This window comes from Dermochelys coriacea, chromosome 7 (genome assembly GCF_009764565.3).
Source record: "Dermochelys coriacea isolate rDerCor1 chromosome 7, rDerCor1.pri.v4, whole genome shotgun sequence".
In the NCBI taxonomy this organism is placed as follows: Eukaryota; Metazoa; Chordata; order Testudines; family Dermochelyidae; genus Dermochelys; species Dermochelys coriacea.
This window is the reverse complement of record NC_050074.1, coordinates 54012633-54027246: the sequence shown is the minus strand read 5'-3', so window position 1 is coordinate 54027246 and position 14614 is coordinate 54012633. Positions and strand designations below refer to the sequence as shown.

Sequence of the window (14614 nt, the reverse complement as noted above, 5' to 3'; positions counted from 1 at the left end):
AGCTGCTTTCCTAGCCCAATCCTTCAGACAGGAGGAAGCACGCCCACTGCATACTGCTGAAGCTAAGGGGGTGGGAGTGGGGTCACCACCATTGAATTCACAAACCTGCCCCCCTCCATACGCCCCCAGTGACCTCCAAGGACTAGGGCCATGACTGCTGTGCCACAGACTACCGCAGCAGAAGAGGGTTTTCTATTGCTGTAGGAACCTCCCCAGGCAACAGTAGCTAGGTTGACAGAAGCATTCTTCCTTCTTTACCAGAAGTTAGGCCGGTAGCTATGGTGCTCAGGGGTCTGGATTTTTCACACCGCTGAGTGGCTCAGCTATGTTAACATATGTATTAAGTGTAGACCAGGTCTAAGCTATGAACGCCTAGCTCAGGCTGTGAGCTATCTCCAAGTCAGCAGACATGCTCCTTCCTTTGAATTCTGATCCGAGATTAAGGGAGACTGATCTAAAGTTTGGGGTCTGCAAAACTGGGTTCAGTTCAGGCAGAGAAGTGAGCTCAGATGAGAGCACAGAACAGCCCTGTTTCCACCAGCCAACCAAACTGGGTCTGAAAACAGTTGGGCTGGAACAGCACTTAAACCAAAACCAAACCCAAACTCGCTTTCTGCACATGGTCTCAAGCCAGTGTGGCCTGGCACAATGATGTAGACCACTTTGCAATGAGAGACTAGAGCTCCTGCATGTCCCATTGGTATGTGGTTCTAGAGCTTTCTGGTACCTCATCCCAATGGTCTGCTGGGACAGAGAGAATGGGGAAACCCAACACAATGAGAGGCAGCTCCATCATTTGAATAGATGGAACAAAATCAAAATAAAATAAATGTATCCTCATGCCAGCTCCATTCACATTCACCCCAATCCAGCTGGGCCACTGTGTCGCGGGCCCAGAGCTTGTAGTGCACGTTCCACTGGGGGCTCTGAGGCAGAAGCAACAGGACTGGAGGCAGTGGCAACCAGACTTCACTGACCAGCCCAGCAGCCACCAGCAGGGCTGAAGGGAACTTCCCAAAGGGTCCTTCGTTAATGAGCCCTGGTGCAACTCATGCTGTGAGGCCCTACCTGACTTAGTGTCCTCAATGGTACTACACTCTCCCATGTGTGTTGTTAGGGCTTCAAGGGCCATAGCTCATGGCTTTCTGTGTGGCAGTAACCTGAGCTGCTGTGTGATTCTTTCCCAGAGCATTTGGGGAGAACTTTTCTCTCCTTCTGGGCACACAGGAGGAACTGGGGGAAGATGCTGGGGACTGTTAGTGATCAAATGGTTTGGTCCACACTGCAAAGTGAAAGCCTGACCTGGGCTTTAGTTTATAGACCCATGATGAGTTAATTAGCCCCAGTGGGAAGCACCATTAAACTCAGATAACTGGCAGTGTTTTGTGTGTGGACAGGAATGAGGTTGGGGCAACAGCTGTGAAAAGCTTGAGTTAACTCCCTCATAAAGACAGACCCTTACAAAAGCAAGGGGTTGCTCTAATACCACTGGCTGTCAGAGAATTACCCAGAGGAGAGTAGGCATGTTCTCAGGGAGTGACTGTGTTGGGAGCTCCAGTTTGGCACACGAGGGTCTCAGGAAGAGGGAGTATCTGAAACTGGGATTAATAGTAACTTAATCTGACCTAGCTGGAGACTTAATATGGAGCAATGTACTAATGTGAGAGTAAGAGGTGAGAACAGGGAGGGTGGGGGTTGTGCATTGGATTAGGACTTTCACCCCTAGCAACCTGGAGTCAAATCTGTATTCAGAACCAAGTAGGAGGAGTCTCAGATGGCTCTCAGCCTAGCGCTTTGCTGATATCAGTGCATGTCACACCATGACCCCACCATTGTCCACCTGTATTAAGGCAAGGACCAGGACTGGAGCAGCAAGGGAATCTGCAGGCCAAGACTGAGGGCTGTAATAGACATGAGGTGTGAATCAGGATTGAGATACGTGCATCAGCTGAGCTGTACCTGGGGCCAGGAAGAAGTCTACACAGTGCCTGCCTGCACCATTGCTGGCTTCTGCCACTACTGCCAGCATCTATGCAGGAGAGACACAGGGTATGGCAGGACAGAATACAAGAGGTGCATTTTTAGCACAAGGTGGGATTCAGTGCAACTAGAGTCTCCTCCCAGGACTGCAGCTGGGAACTTACTGCCATTATTTCACTACCTCACACCAGAGCAGGGAAAAAAACTCCACCAACTAGAACAGGAAGTGGGGTGGAGTGGTTCATGGCTCCATCCCATAACTACTCTGGGGAAGCCAGTTACCCCTCTCATGACCACTTGCCAAAAGCAGGGAAGCTTGCTGTCACATGGGGGGTGGGGGCTCTCTGAAGGGCCAGGCACCAGCCTTCCTGTGACAAGCTCTGCTAAGGAGAATAAGCCAACCCAGATCTGCCTGGGGATGGTTATGGGATGAGTAGCTGTGTGGTAGTTAATTACTACCCAGACACCAGGGCCTGCAAGGGTTAGGAGTGCCCCCTTCATAAATTAATGACACCCAGCTAATCATCTCATTAACCAGCCCTAGGTGGATCTGAGTTGGCTTATTCTCCTCAGTGGAGTTTGTTGCAGGAGGCTGGTGCCTGACCCCTCAGAGGGCCAGCCCCTGTGACCTCTGCCTGGAGCCTAGCTTCATTGTAAAATTCACCAGTTGTTAGAGACGCTGGGTATTTAGGCAGAAAGTTTGTGTAAAGTTCTAGTTCAGCACCATGCTAAAGAGACAGGCCCAACCTTCACTGAGCATTTGGATACGAAGTGAGGGGTCCATTTTATAGATGCCCATGGTTTCCCCTTCTCTCTCTACCGTGTTTGTAGGTTACAAAATTACAGGGATTGCAAGATGGGAAAGCTATTTAGGTCTTCCTGTATTTGGGATAGGAGAGCCCCCTGTGGCATCCACCAGCAGAGGTAGTACTAGCCCATTGGGGGCCCTAAGCAGGAATATTTGTGTCCCCCAACACATAATAAAAGGGAATAGGAAGCCCCCTTGAGCTGCTCTGGGCCCAAGCAATTGCTTAGTCTGCTTATGCCTAGCGCTGGCGCCTCTGACCAGAAGCTGTGCGCTAATGGGCTGGCTGAGGTGGAGATGTCACATATGAGTCTGGTATGAAGAACTGCCTTTGGTCATCGCAGCTGCTCCCCATTCCCCTCCCCTGAGTCTTGATGATAGGAGAGCAGGAACAAGACTAGGGAACAGCTGTGTGTGCCAGTGGAAAGTGAGGATAGGCTGAGGACAGACTTCCAAACAAGGATGCAGGGGCTCCTGCCTACAGATAACTAGGGCCCTACCAAATTCATGGTCCATTTTGGTCAATTTCACAGTCATAGGATTTAAAAAATCATAAGTTTCATTATTTCCGTTATTTAAATCTGAAATGTCATGGTGTTGTAATTTTAGGGGTCCTGACCCAAAAAGGAGTTGTCGGGGGGTTGAGGTACCGCTACCCTTACTTCTGCATTGCTACTGGCGGCACAGCCTTCAGAGCTGGGCCGCTGGAAAGTGGTGGCTGCTGTCCAGGAGCCCAGCTCTGTGAAGGCAGAGCTGCCACCAGCAGCAGCACAGAAATAAGGATGGCTTGGTGTGGTATTGCCACCCTTTCTTCTGCACTGCTGCTGGGAGGGCACTGCCTTTAGAGCTGAATGTCCAGCCAACAGTTGCTGCTCTCCGGCTGCCTAGCTCTGAAGGCAGCACAGAAGTAAGGGTGGCAATACTGCAACCCCCATCAAATAACCTTATGACCCCCCATGCAACTCTCTTTTGGGCAGGACCCCCAATTTGAGAAACACTGGTCTCCCCTGTGAAATCTGTATAGTATTGGGTAAAAACACACAAAAGACCAGATTTCACGGGGGGAGACCAGATTTCATGGTCCGTTACGCGTTTTTCATGGCTGTGAATTTGGTAGGGCCCTACAGATAACCCACTGCCTGCAGCAGAGCAGGTCTGTTCTCCCGTGGGATTCAGCGCCCCCTCTCTCTCCATAGCAGGAGTATTTGGGACTAGATGACTGGAGGACATAGCCCCCTGAAGAGGGGTTTGGGGCAGGGGTGGCAATGGGGTTTGTAGCTGCTCTTGATAGATAACAACTGAGATGTTGTTAGCTGTGCCCCAAAGGTAAGCAGTGTCATCTCCCTGTCACTTCCACACACCCCTGGCCTACGCACCACCGCACTAGGGACACCTGTAGGAATGCCCCCTTTTGTTTTCCCATTTGTTTATCACACACTAGTCCAGTACAACCAAGGATTGTTCCCTAGCTAGATTTTGCTCCCCTCCTCCTGAAGGGTCTAGCAGTTCCCCTGTGCTCCTGGGAAGAAATTTGTCAGTGTTCAGAGAGGGGAAAGAACTGAGGGGTTGTGACCCTGGAAGGAGAACCAGGTTTGGCTTCTATATGTATGGAAATAGTTTTCTTTTGTGTTTTTGATTTACAGTCACTTTACACTTGTTTGTGCAGAGGAATAAACTTCTGATATGCACTTTACCCATTGCCTTTGTCACTTGATTTTTTCAGATACTAAACCACGCCTACCTTCCCTGCATATTCCACACAATGAAGATGAAATTATATTTTTATTCCCTTTTATTTATAAAAGTCCAAGAGATGCCCACTTAACACTCTAAGCAGCACATTTAAAACTGATGAAAGGAAATGTTATGGTCACAGAACCCACAATTAGCCTGTGGAACTCATTGCCACAAGATATTGCTGAGGCCAAGAGATTAGCAGGAGTCAAGAAAAGGGCTGGAGATGTACATGGATGATGAGAACATCCAGAGGTATAATAGGATTTAATACTTACATACATTTTAAAATAATAAAAATAACCTTGATACTTCAGGTTTTAAAACCAACCACTGCCTGATGGGGGTTGAGAAGAAACTTTCCCACAGGGCAGTGTCACAGGGTGGGCTGTACTTTAGGAGGATTTGGAGTCAGTCCCACTTGTATCTAGGTTTCTGCCATCTAGGTGATGGGGTTAGGTCAGGCAGCCAGACTTCATGTGATGGGAGCCTTGAACTGGGGCTTCCTGGGAACCTGGTCCCCCAGAGAGCAGAGTGAGACACCAGAGACTAAGACAAGCATGGGGAGCCCCAGAGTGGGTCTGGCAGTGAGATCAGAGAAGTGTGGAGAGCATGTGCTGAGGCCTAATGTCCTGATATGAGGATAAAGAGGAGAGAGAAATCTTCAGGGAGGCATCTGTAGGAGCTCCGGGGTCAGGGAGGAACAGGGAAGAAGTTATCACTAGCAGCCTGAGGGAAAGGCCTGGCTGGAGTTACCTGCAGGGGGCAAAACCCTTAAGTGGGACTGCTGAGCCAGAGAAGGCGAGGCGATGCTAACTTTGGGCTAATAAACCACATCTCAGAAGGAGAGAGCACTTCAATAGTGTAGCCAATGATTTTAGCTTAGTATCCACTTATCATGTGATGTTATGATTAATCAATGTTATGTTACATATATTCACTGTATGTTAATTAGAGTTTATTTGTAGGATTATAGAAGTATAAGATTAATCAGTATTTAGAGGAACTATGTAGTAGACATGACTAAGACAAGCTGAAATGCAAAAGCCTGTAGGCCGAGGCCTGTGGCCGAGGCCTGCAGGACTCTAGCTTAGGTATTTTAGGCCTTAGAGACAAGAAATGACATCTCAAGACAATGACTGAGAAATAACCCAAATGATGGTGGGAAAGAGGTACTAATCAGTAATATTGCAAAAGCATAGCAGGGAAGATTAAAATTAAATCATAAAATCCTGTAACAACAAATATTGTCTCTAACCGCAGACAAAGGTGGTATGTCAATGTTTACAAGAACCTACCCAGCCTATAGAATTTGGGGTCCCTTGTGTTTCCAGGGGACACAAACCAATAAGAAAGTAAGGGTTGACACTTTCATGTACATGTGCAGAATGTAGGTATAGAAAGACTCACCGTATAAAAAGGGGTGCCCAGAGCAGGGAAATTGGGCTTCCTATGGGAAATTCCAGCAGGAACCACTCCCATATTGATGGTCAATCCACGAGAGAGCTAACAGACTCTAACGCCATCCAGGAGGATGTGAGTATGTCTGTAAGTATAACTAGTTCACCATATGTATCTATAGAAATTGTATATGCTGTGACACTTATAGCTTTGTAGGTAACTTTAATAAAATTACTAAAAGATCCCAGATGCTCTTGTAATTATATGTGTTATTTGCCTAAGGTTTCATGTGTTCCTATGAACTCTAAATTTAGAACAAACAGCGGTAACTCTGTTGAACTTGGGACTGTAGCTGCCAGAGCAGAACCCACTTAGATATGATTAACATTAAATAGAATAAAAGGCTACAATAGTGCCAGTTATGGAGGTTTGGTTTCCTGGGCAAGGAGAGAAACAGAGGCTGAGGCAGAATCTAATGCTGGATGAGGCAACATGTTGTTACAGGGAAATTATTCCAGAAATGCCCACTCTGGGATTTTGTGCCTCTTCCTCCAACGGATCTGGTGGTGGCTACAGTCAGAGAGCAGATACTGGGCTCGATGGCCTTTGAGTCTGCTCTGACAATTCCTGTGTCCTCTCTGGCTGAGCTCTTGGTCCATGCTGCTCCCCATAGTACAGTTGTGGGATACATTCTTTTCTCCTGTTCCAATATTAAAGGTGACCTGCAATGGAGTTTTTTAAATGGGGCTTGTGCTTGTGTATGTGGGTGTCAAGTCTTTAACAAAGGCTTTCTTCATTCAAAAAGCTTACGTAGGCATTGAAATTAGATGGATATTAGTGAAAACAAACAGTCCAGATAGAAATCCCTTCCCCTCTCAGTTGCTCAGCTTCCTCTCTCTTGGCTCTTCTGATTTCACCCTTTTGCTAATTCTCCACTTAAATAGGATGTGAATTTCTAGTGCTCAAGGCTGATTTTTTTTTAATATGCCTCTTTCAGCCTCTTCTTAAATCAGTCATAAGGAAGCAATCAAAAATCAACTCAACTCATTTTTCTTTGCAGATCACTTTTCAGGCAACCTTTGAAGGGGTTTTCATGAGCATTTCAGCGAGTTACTGAGCATCTCCCTCGCCCTATTGTCCCATAGAGTGGAGATGCACAGACAAAAGAGCAGAGGTGAGCTCGTCCCTGACACATCTCCGCGGGGAAGCAGAATGCCTGTAGATCACTCCCCCTGTTAATGGTGGCAGCCTCCATGACCCTGGGCAGCCACCTGAGAGCAATGCCTTGTGATGACTGCACATGCAGATTAACTCTTGTGTGGGTGTTTTAATGGGCAGGGGAACTCAGCAGCTGCTATTAGAATTAATGATGAAGGGCAGAGAGTGCAATCGGGTGCTATATAATAAAAGTGGATGTCTAGCACAGCAGGGCTGGAATCATCATTATCTTTATCTTCCCACCCCCTCAGGCATGTAGGACGTCCATCAGTTTCCATCATTTATTCTGGTCTTGTGTGTTCAGGCTTCTGAGTGTCATGTTGATGGATTTAGCTCCTTTCTCTACCGTTCTGTGTAATAGGTTTCAGAGTAGCAACCGTATTAGTCTGTATTCGCAAAAAAGAATACAGGAGTATTCTATTCTACAGCTCACTTCATCGGATGCATCCGAAAGCTTATGCTCAAATAAATTTGTTAGTCTCTAAGGTACCACAAGTACTCCTTTTCTTTTTTGTTCTGTGTAATGTTTCTTTAGGTTGCTCTCCTTCTATCTCCAAGGCTTGTCCATATTATCACTTTCTGTGTCAGTTGCATTGGTGGTATCCTTATGTCCTAACAATGTTCATTGTTGTTGTCTTATTATATTTGATGCTTTAGATTGGTTTGCTCTTAGAATTTCTGATGTTGCAAAACCTCTTTCCAATGGACTCTTAGGCTCTTTCATTTACTTTGGAATGAACTGATCTTATTAATTTCTGTGGTAGATTTCTGTGACTTTGCTCCATAAAAGAGGACAGACATGATGTTGGTATTAACAATTCGTATTTTGTCAGTGCCAATTATGCTGTAATGCCTCCTTAGAAATCCCAAAAGGAAAGGCAATATTTAAATGTCTGGCTTCTTTAATACAAGGGAACAGGCAAGTTCCCAAAACACTGGCCTCCCTTTGCACCCCCATGCATGGATTCCCAAATCTCTGCTTCCTGCATACTCTGTTGTTTTACTTCTTGCTCCTCAGGCCTGATCTACAGTACGAGTTTATGTCGGATATAGCAGTGTTAAATCGAATTAACCCGGCACCCATCCACACAACGAAGCTATTTTTTTCAATATAAAGGGCTCTTAAAACCGATTTCTGTACTCCTCTTCAACGAGGGGATTAGCGCTGAAATCAACATTGCCCTTTCGAATTAGGGTTAGTGTGGACGCAATTCAAAGGTATTGGCCTCCGGGAGCTATCCCACAGTACACCATTGTGACCGCTCTGGACAGCACTCTGAACTCGGATGCACTGGCCAGATGTACAGGAAAAGCCCTGGGAACTTTTGAATCTCATTTCCTGTTTGGCTAGGCAAGCTCATCAGTACAAGTAACCATGAAGTCCCAGAATCGAAAAAGAGCTCCAGCATGGACCGAATGGGAGGTACTAGATCTGATCGCTGTATGGGGAGAGGAATCCGTGATATCAGAACTACATGCCAAAAGACGAAATGCCAAAACATTTCAAAAAATCTCCGAGGCCATGAGGGACAGAGGCTACAGCAGGGACGCAACACAGTGCCACGTGAAACTTAAGGAGCTCAGACAAGTGTATCAGAAAACCAAAGAATCAAACGGATGCTCTGGTACAGAGCCCCAGACGTGCTGCTTCTATGCTGAGCTGCATGCAATTCTGGGGTGGGGGGAGAGGGGCTGCAACCACTACCCCACCCCTGTCCGTGGACTCCGAAGATGGGTTACTCTCCACCATGCCTGAGGATTTTGTGGATAGGGAAGATGAGGAGGAGGAGGACGAGCTTGAGGAGAGCACACAGCACACCATTATCCCCGACAGCCAGGATCTTTTTATCACCCTGACTGAAATACCCTCCCAACCCAACAAAGCCAGAGAAAGGACCTCTGGTGAGTGTACCTTTTAAAATATAATACATGTTATAAAAGCAAGCATTTTTAAATGATTAATTAGCCCTGAGGACTTGGGATGCATTCATGGCCAGTACAGCTACTGGAAAAGTCTGTTAACGTGTCTGGGGATGGAGCGGAAATCCTCCAGGGACATCTCCATGAAGCTCTCCTGGAGGTACTCTAAAAGCCTTTGCAGAAGGTTTCTGGGGAAAGCAGCCTTCCTCCATCCTCCATGGTAGGATACTTTACCATGCCATGCTAATAGCAAGTAATCTGGTATCATTGCATGACAAAGCCTGGCAGGGTATGGTCCCAGTGTTTGCTGGCATTCAAGCAACATCTGTTCTTTATCTCTCTGTGTTATCCTCAGGAGAGTGATATCGTTCATGGTAACCTGGTTGAAATAGGGGAATTTAATTAAGGGAACATTCAGAAGTGGCCGTTTCTACTGGGCTGTTTGCCTGTGGCTGAAAAGAAATCCTCCCCGCAGTTAGTCATGCAGTGGGGGGTGAGGGGCATTGGCGCTGAGCTGATCGCATTTGGCTAGCAGGGATCTTCCCTGACACCAGCCACATGGTGGGGGGAGGGGTAAAGTGATCATCCCAGAGAACTGGATGCTGGGGGGTTAGTTTGGTTTCTGCTGCTGCACGTTAACAGGAAAACCACAGCACTAAATGGCCAACTCAACATGCTTTGCTTGGTATGGGAGAGGAGAGTGCTGCTGTTATGAAGGTTGCAGAAGCCGAAAGACTATGGCTTACCATGGCCACCTGCAAGCCGAATTCTGTTGCACGGCACTGCGTGTGTGATCTCTAACACCAAAGCTGCAGGCACTCAATATAAGATGCAAAATGTGACCTTTAATGTGAATAGTATTGTTCACCGTGAAGGCGTATAGCCATTGTTCTGTAAAATGTATCTTTTTAAATTGTGACAAAGTTCCTTCTCTGCCTTGGTAGGTCCTGCGCTTATTGGCAGATTTGCTTGCCTCAGAGATTCACGGGAGCCCTCAGTTTGGCTGCAATCTCTGCTGATCCACCTAGTAGATCAGGGAACAGGCCAGAGACCTTCCCCTCTGGTGGAACCCTCAGTCTAGGTCAACTCCTCCGGTATCAAGTAGGGAGTTGGGGGGATAGAGGGATGGAGGGGAACCTGGGCCTGCCCTCTACTCCGGGTTCCAACCCAGGGCCCTGTGGATTGCAGCTGTCTACAGTGCATGACAGCTACAACTCCCGGGGCTACTTCCCCATGGTCTTCTCCCAACATCTTCTTTATTCTCACCACAGGACCTTCCTCCTGATGTCTGATAATGCTTGTACTTCTCAGTCTTCCAGCAGTACGCCTTCTCACTCTCAGCTTCTTGGACCTCTTGCTCCCAGCACCTCGCACACACCATAAACTGAAGTGAGCTCCTTTTTAAACACAGGTACCCTGATTAGCCTGCCTTAATTGATTCTAGCAGTTTCTTGATTGGCTGAAGGTGTTCTAATCAGCCTGTCTGCCTTAATTGTTTCCAGAAAATTCCTGATTGTTCTGGAACCTTCCCTGTTACCTTACCCATGGAAAAGGGACCTACTTAACCTGGGGCTAATATATCTGCCTTCTATCACTCTCCTGTAGCCATCTGGCCTGACCCTGTCACAAAATACTTCACTGCCTTTTTTTCCTCCAGCAGCTGCAAATGTTTCAAGCCTCCCTCCTCCGTCCCAAAGGCTATCTCAGATAAGGCGGTGAAAAAAACATCCACGCGATGAAATGTTCTCTGAGCTCATGCAGTCGTCCGGCACTGACAGAGCTCAGCAAAATGTGTGGAGGGACACAATAGCAGAGTAGAGTAAAGCGGCCAATGAATGTGAGGAGAGGTGGCGGCAGGAAGATCAGAGGAAGCATGATGCAACGCTGGGGCTACTGCGGGATCAAATGGACATGCTCTGGCATCTGGTGGAGGGTTAGGAATGGCAACATGATCACAGACTGCCGCTGCAGCCCCTGTTTAACTGCCATCCCTCCTCCCCAAGTTCCATAGCCTCCTCATCCAGACGCCCAATAACGCGATGGGGAGGCACTGGGCACCCAACCACTCCACCCCAGTGGACAGCTTAAGCAACAGAAGGCTGTCATTCAACAAGTTTTAAAGTGGCCTTTTCCTTCCCTCCTCCCCTCCTCCTACACCCCACCTGGGCTACCTTGTGAGTTATCTCCCTATTTTTATAATCAATTAATAAAGAATACATGTTTTTAAATGATAGTGACTTTATTACCTTTGCAAGCAAGCTGCGATCAAAGGGGGGAGTATGGGTGGCTTACAGGGAATTTAGAGGCAACCAAGGGGGTGGGTTTTCATCAAGGAGAAACAAACAGAAGTGTCACACAGTACCCTGGCCAGTCATGAAACTGGTTTTCAAAGCTTCTCTGATGTGCAGCGCTTCCTGCTGTGCTCTTCTAACTACCCTGGTGTCTGGCTGTGCGTATTTAGCAGCCAGGCGATTTGCCTCAACCTCCCACCCTATCATAAATGTCTCCCCCTTACTCTCACAGAGATTGTGGAGCACACAGCAAGCAGTAATAATAATGGGAATATTGGTTTCGCTGAGGTCTGAGTGAGTCAGTAAACTGCGCCAGCGACCCTTTAAACATCCATATGCACACTCTACCACCATTCTGCACTTGCTCAGCCTATAGTTGAACAGCTCCTTACCACTGTCCAGGGTGCCTGTGTACGACTTCATGAGCCAGGGCATTAAGGGGTAGGCTGGATCTCCAAGAATAACTATAGGCATTTCAACATCCCCAACAGTTATTTTCTGGTCTAGGAAGTAAATCCTTTCCTGCAGCTGTTTAAACAGATCAGAGTTCCTGAAGATGCGAGCGTCATGAACCTTTCCTGGCCATCCCACGTTGATGTTGGTGAAATGACCCTTGTGATCCACCAGTGCTTGCAGCACCATTGAAAAGTACCCCTTGCAGTTTACATACTGGCTGCCCTGGTGGTCCAGTCCCAAGATAGGGATATGCGTTCTATAGACCCACCACAGTTTGGGAATCCTATTGCAGCAAAGCCATCTACTATGACCTGCATATTTCCCAGAGTCACTACCTTTGCTAGCAGCCGCTCAATGATTGCATTGGCTACTTGCATCACAGTAGCCCCCACAGTAGATTTGCCCATTCCAAATTGTTTACCGACTGACCAGTACCTGTCTGGCGTTGCAAGCTTCCAGAGCGCTATTGCCACTCACTTGTGAACTGTGCGGGCTGCTCTCATCTTGGTATTCTTGCGCTTCAGGGCAGGGGAAAGCAAGTCACAAAGTTCCATGAAAGTGCCCTTATGCATGCGAAAGTTTCGGAGCCACTGGGAATCATCCCAAACCTGCAACACTGTGCAGTCCCACCACTCTGTGCTTGTTTCCTGGGCCCAGAATCAGCGTTCCACGACATGAGCCTGCCCCATTAACACCATGATCTCCAAATTGCCGGAGACTGCGGTTTTAGAGAAATCTGTGTTCATGTCCTCATCACCACACTGCCGTTGCCTCCTTGCCTAGTATTTCAGGCGCTGGTTCTGCATAAACTGCACGATAATGCGCAAGGTGTTTACAATGGTCATAACTGCTGCGGTGAGCTGAATGGGCTCCATGCTGGCCGTGCTATGGCATCTGCTCTGGCAATCTAGGGAAAAGGGTGTGAAATGATTGTCTGCTGTTGCTTGCACGGAGGGAGGGAGGGTTGATGAACGACATTTACCCATAACCACCCGCGACAAATTTTTGGCCCCATCAGGTATTGGGAGCTCAGCCCAGAATTTCAATGGGCACCAGGAGCTGTGGGATAGCTACCCACAGTGCACCGCTTGGAATGTCGATGCTTGCCACGGTACTGTGGATGCACACCGCCAAATTAATGTGCTTAGTTTGGACACATGCACTTGACTTTATACAATCTGTTCCCAAAAATCAACTTCTGTAAAATCAGAGTACTTTCGTAGTGTAGACATGACCTGAGATGTGATACCGGTGCCACTCCATTGTCATGTCAGGGCCTGGAGTCGTCTTAACAGCACAAACATTAGGGTCTTAGGGTTATTACTAGTGATACTATGGTAGCCCCAAAGGCCCCAGCTGGGGCTGGGCTCCATTGTGCTGGGTGCATCAGAGACAGACAAGCCATGTGCTGGGGGGAGGGTGGCGGGGCAGGAGTTACAACTAAAGATCAGAAAAAAGGGGATAAGATACAACATACTCGCAAATGAACCTGTCAATCGGTTAGTAGTTGCAGCAGTTATGGAAGCCAAGGAAATATTTTTCTCAGCAGCAGTTAGGGTGCAGCCTTCAGACTAGAGGCTGAACTCACTCCTGGCATAAGGAGGTGTAGTTCTAATTGCATTAGTTCAGGATATGTTTGTCTCTTCCTGAATCACACTCCTTTCCCCACTGCCCTTCCCTCCCCACCCCCTGGGTAATCACACAGGGTGTGTCTACACTGCAATTAGACACCCATGGCTGGCCCATGCCAGATGACTCAGGCTCTTGGGGCTAGGGCTAAGAGGCTGTTTAACTGCAGTGTAGAAGTTCACACTCAGGGTCTTGGACCCTGTGGGTGGGATGGTCCCAGAGCTTGGGCTACAACCCAAGCCTGAACGTCTACATGGCAATTAAACAGCCCCTTAGCCCCAGTCCCTCAAGCCCAAATCAGCTGGCACAGGCCAGCTGTGGGTGTCTAATTGCAGTGTAGCCATACCCACAAGGGCCACATACTGGTTGCTGCATCTCAGATTAGGGAGAAGTGTCAATAGCGTGGTGTGAATTCATTCCAAGGCACCCAGTTAATATATTTCTAACTGACTTGTAAGAGGGAGGGTCCAGGGAATAGTACAGCTTGCAGATGGCACTAGAAGCTTGTGGTTTTTGTCCTGGCACATGCACAGTCCTTGCTGGTGTCAAAGTTCTGCATTTGTGCGGACTGCAAGATGGGGCTGTGACTTGTTTTGCTTAATAAAGCTGAGTGAGGAAGATTATGAGCAACTCCAGATGGCTTTACACACACTGGAAGGCAGTTGCTATGTCCATGGCTCTGATTAATTTCGCTGTTAACCTTCTCAAGTGAGGGTCATTCCTCTCAACACAGCAGATCACATCAGTGGGACCCGGACAAACAGACTTTACAAGACTTGGGGGGGGGAGGGGCAGGACCAAGGTAATGAGCCTAAAGCAAAGCCAGGGGATTACTAATAGCTAAGAAGGTAGATGAAGAGGTACCTGAACTCCAGTGTACTGCTTACAAGGGGAATTGAAGACCAGACGTTTTCTAAGCTGCTTGATAGGAGCATATACCTAAAGCAGCCTAGGTCAAAGGAAGGACAATGTAGAGTGTCGTAACATAACTTATGATGCAGTAAAGTATGGTGTACTTTTTTTATGGTGTGCAATAAACCACAGGCAATATCAAGCTATAATTTAAATAGCCACTAGATGTTGCCACTGTTCTTCTCAACTGCAGCTAAAGATCTTGCATTCATCTGCTGTGGTGTTAAGTCTGGAGGATTTAAAATCTTATGGCAGACTTATCAAATCC

The 14614-nt window shown here is 47.5% G+C and overlaps 1 long non-coding RNA gene across 1 annotated transcript; it reads left to right on the top strand.

Moving 5' to 3' along the window:
• The first annotated feature begins 44 nt into the window (after positions 1-44).
• On the top strand, positions 45-7533 carry LOC122460886. The gene is made up of 2 exons (XR_006282490.1): positions 45-344; positions 7500-7533. It is a non-coding gene; the product is annotated as an uncharacterized LOC122460886 (long non-coding RNA).
• Positions 7534-14614: the final 7081 nt, after the last annotated feature.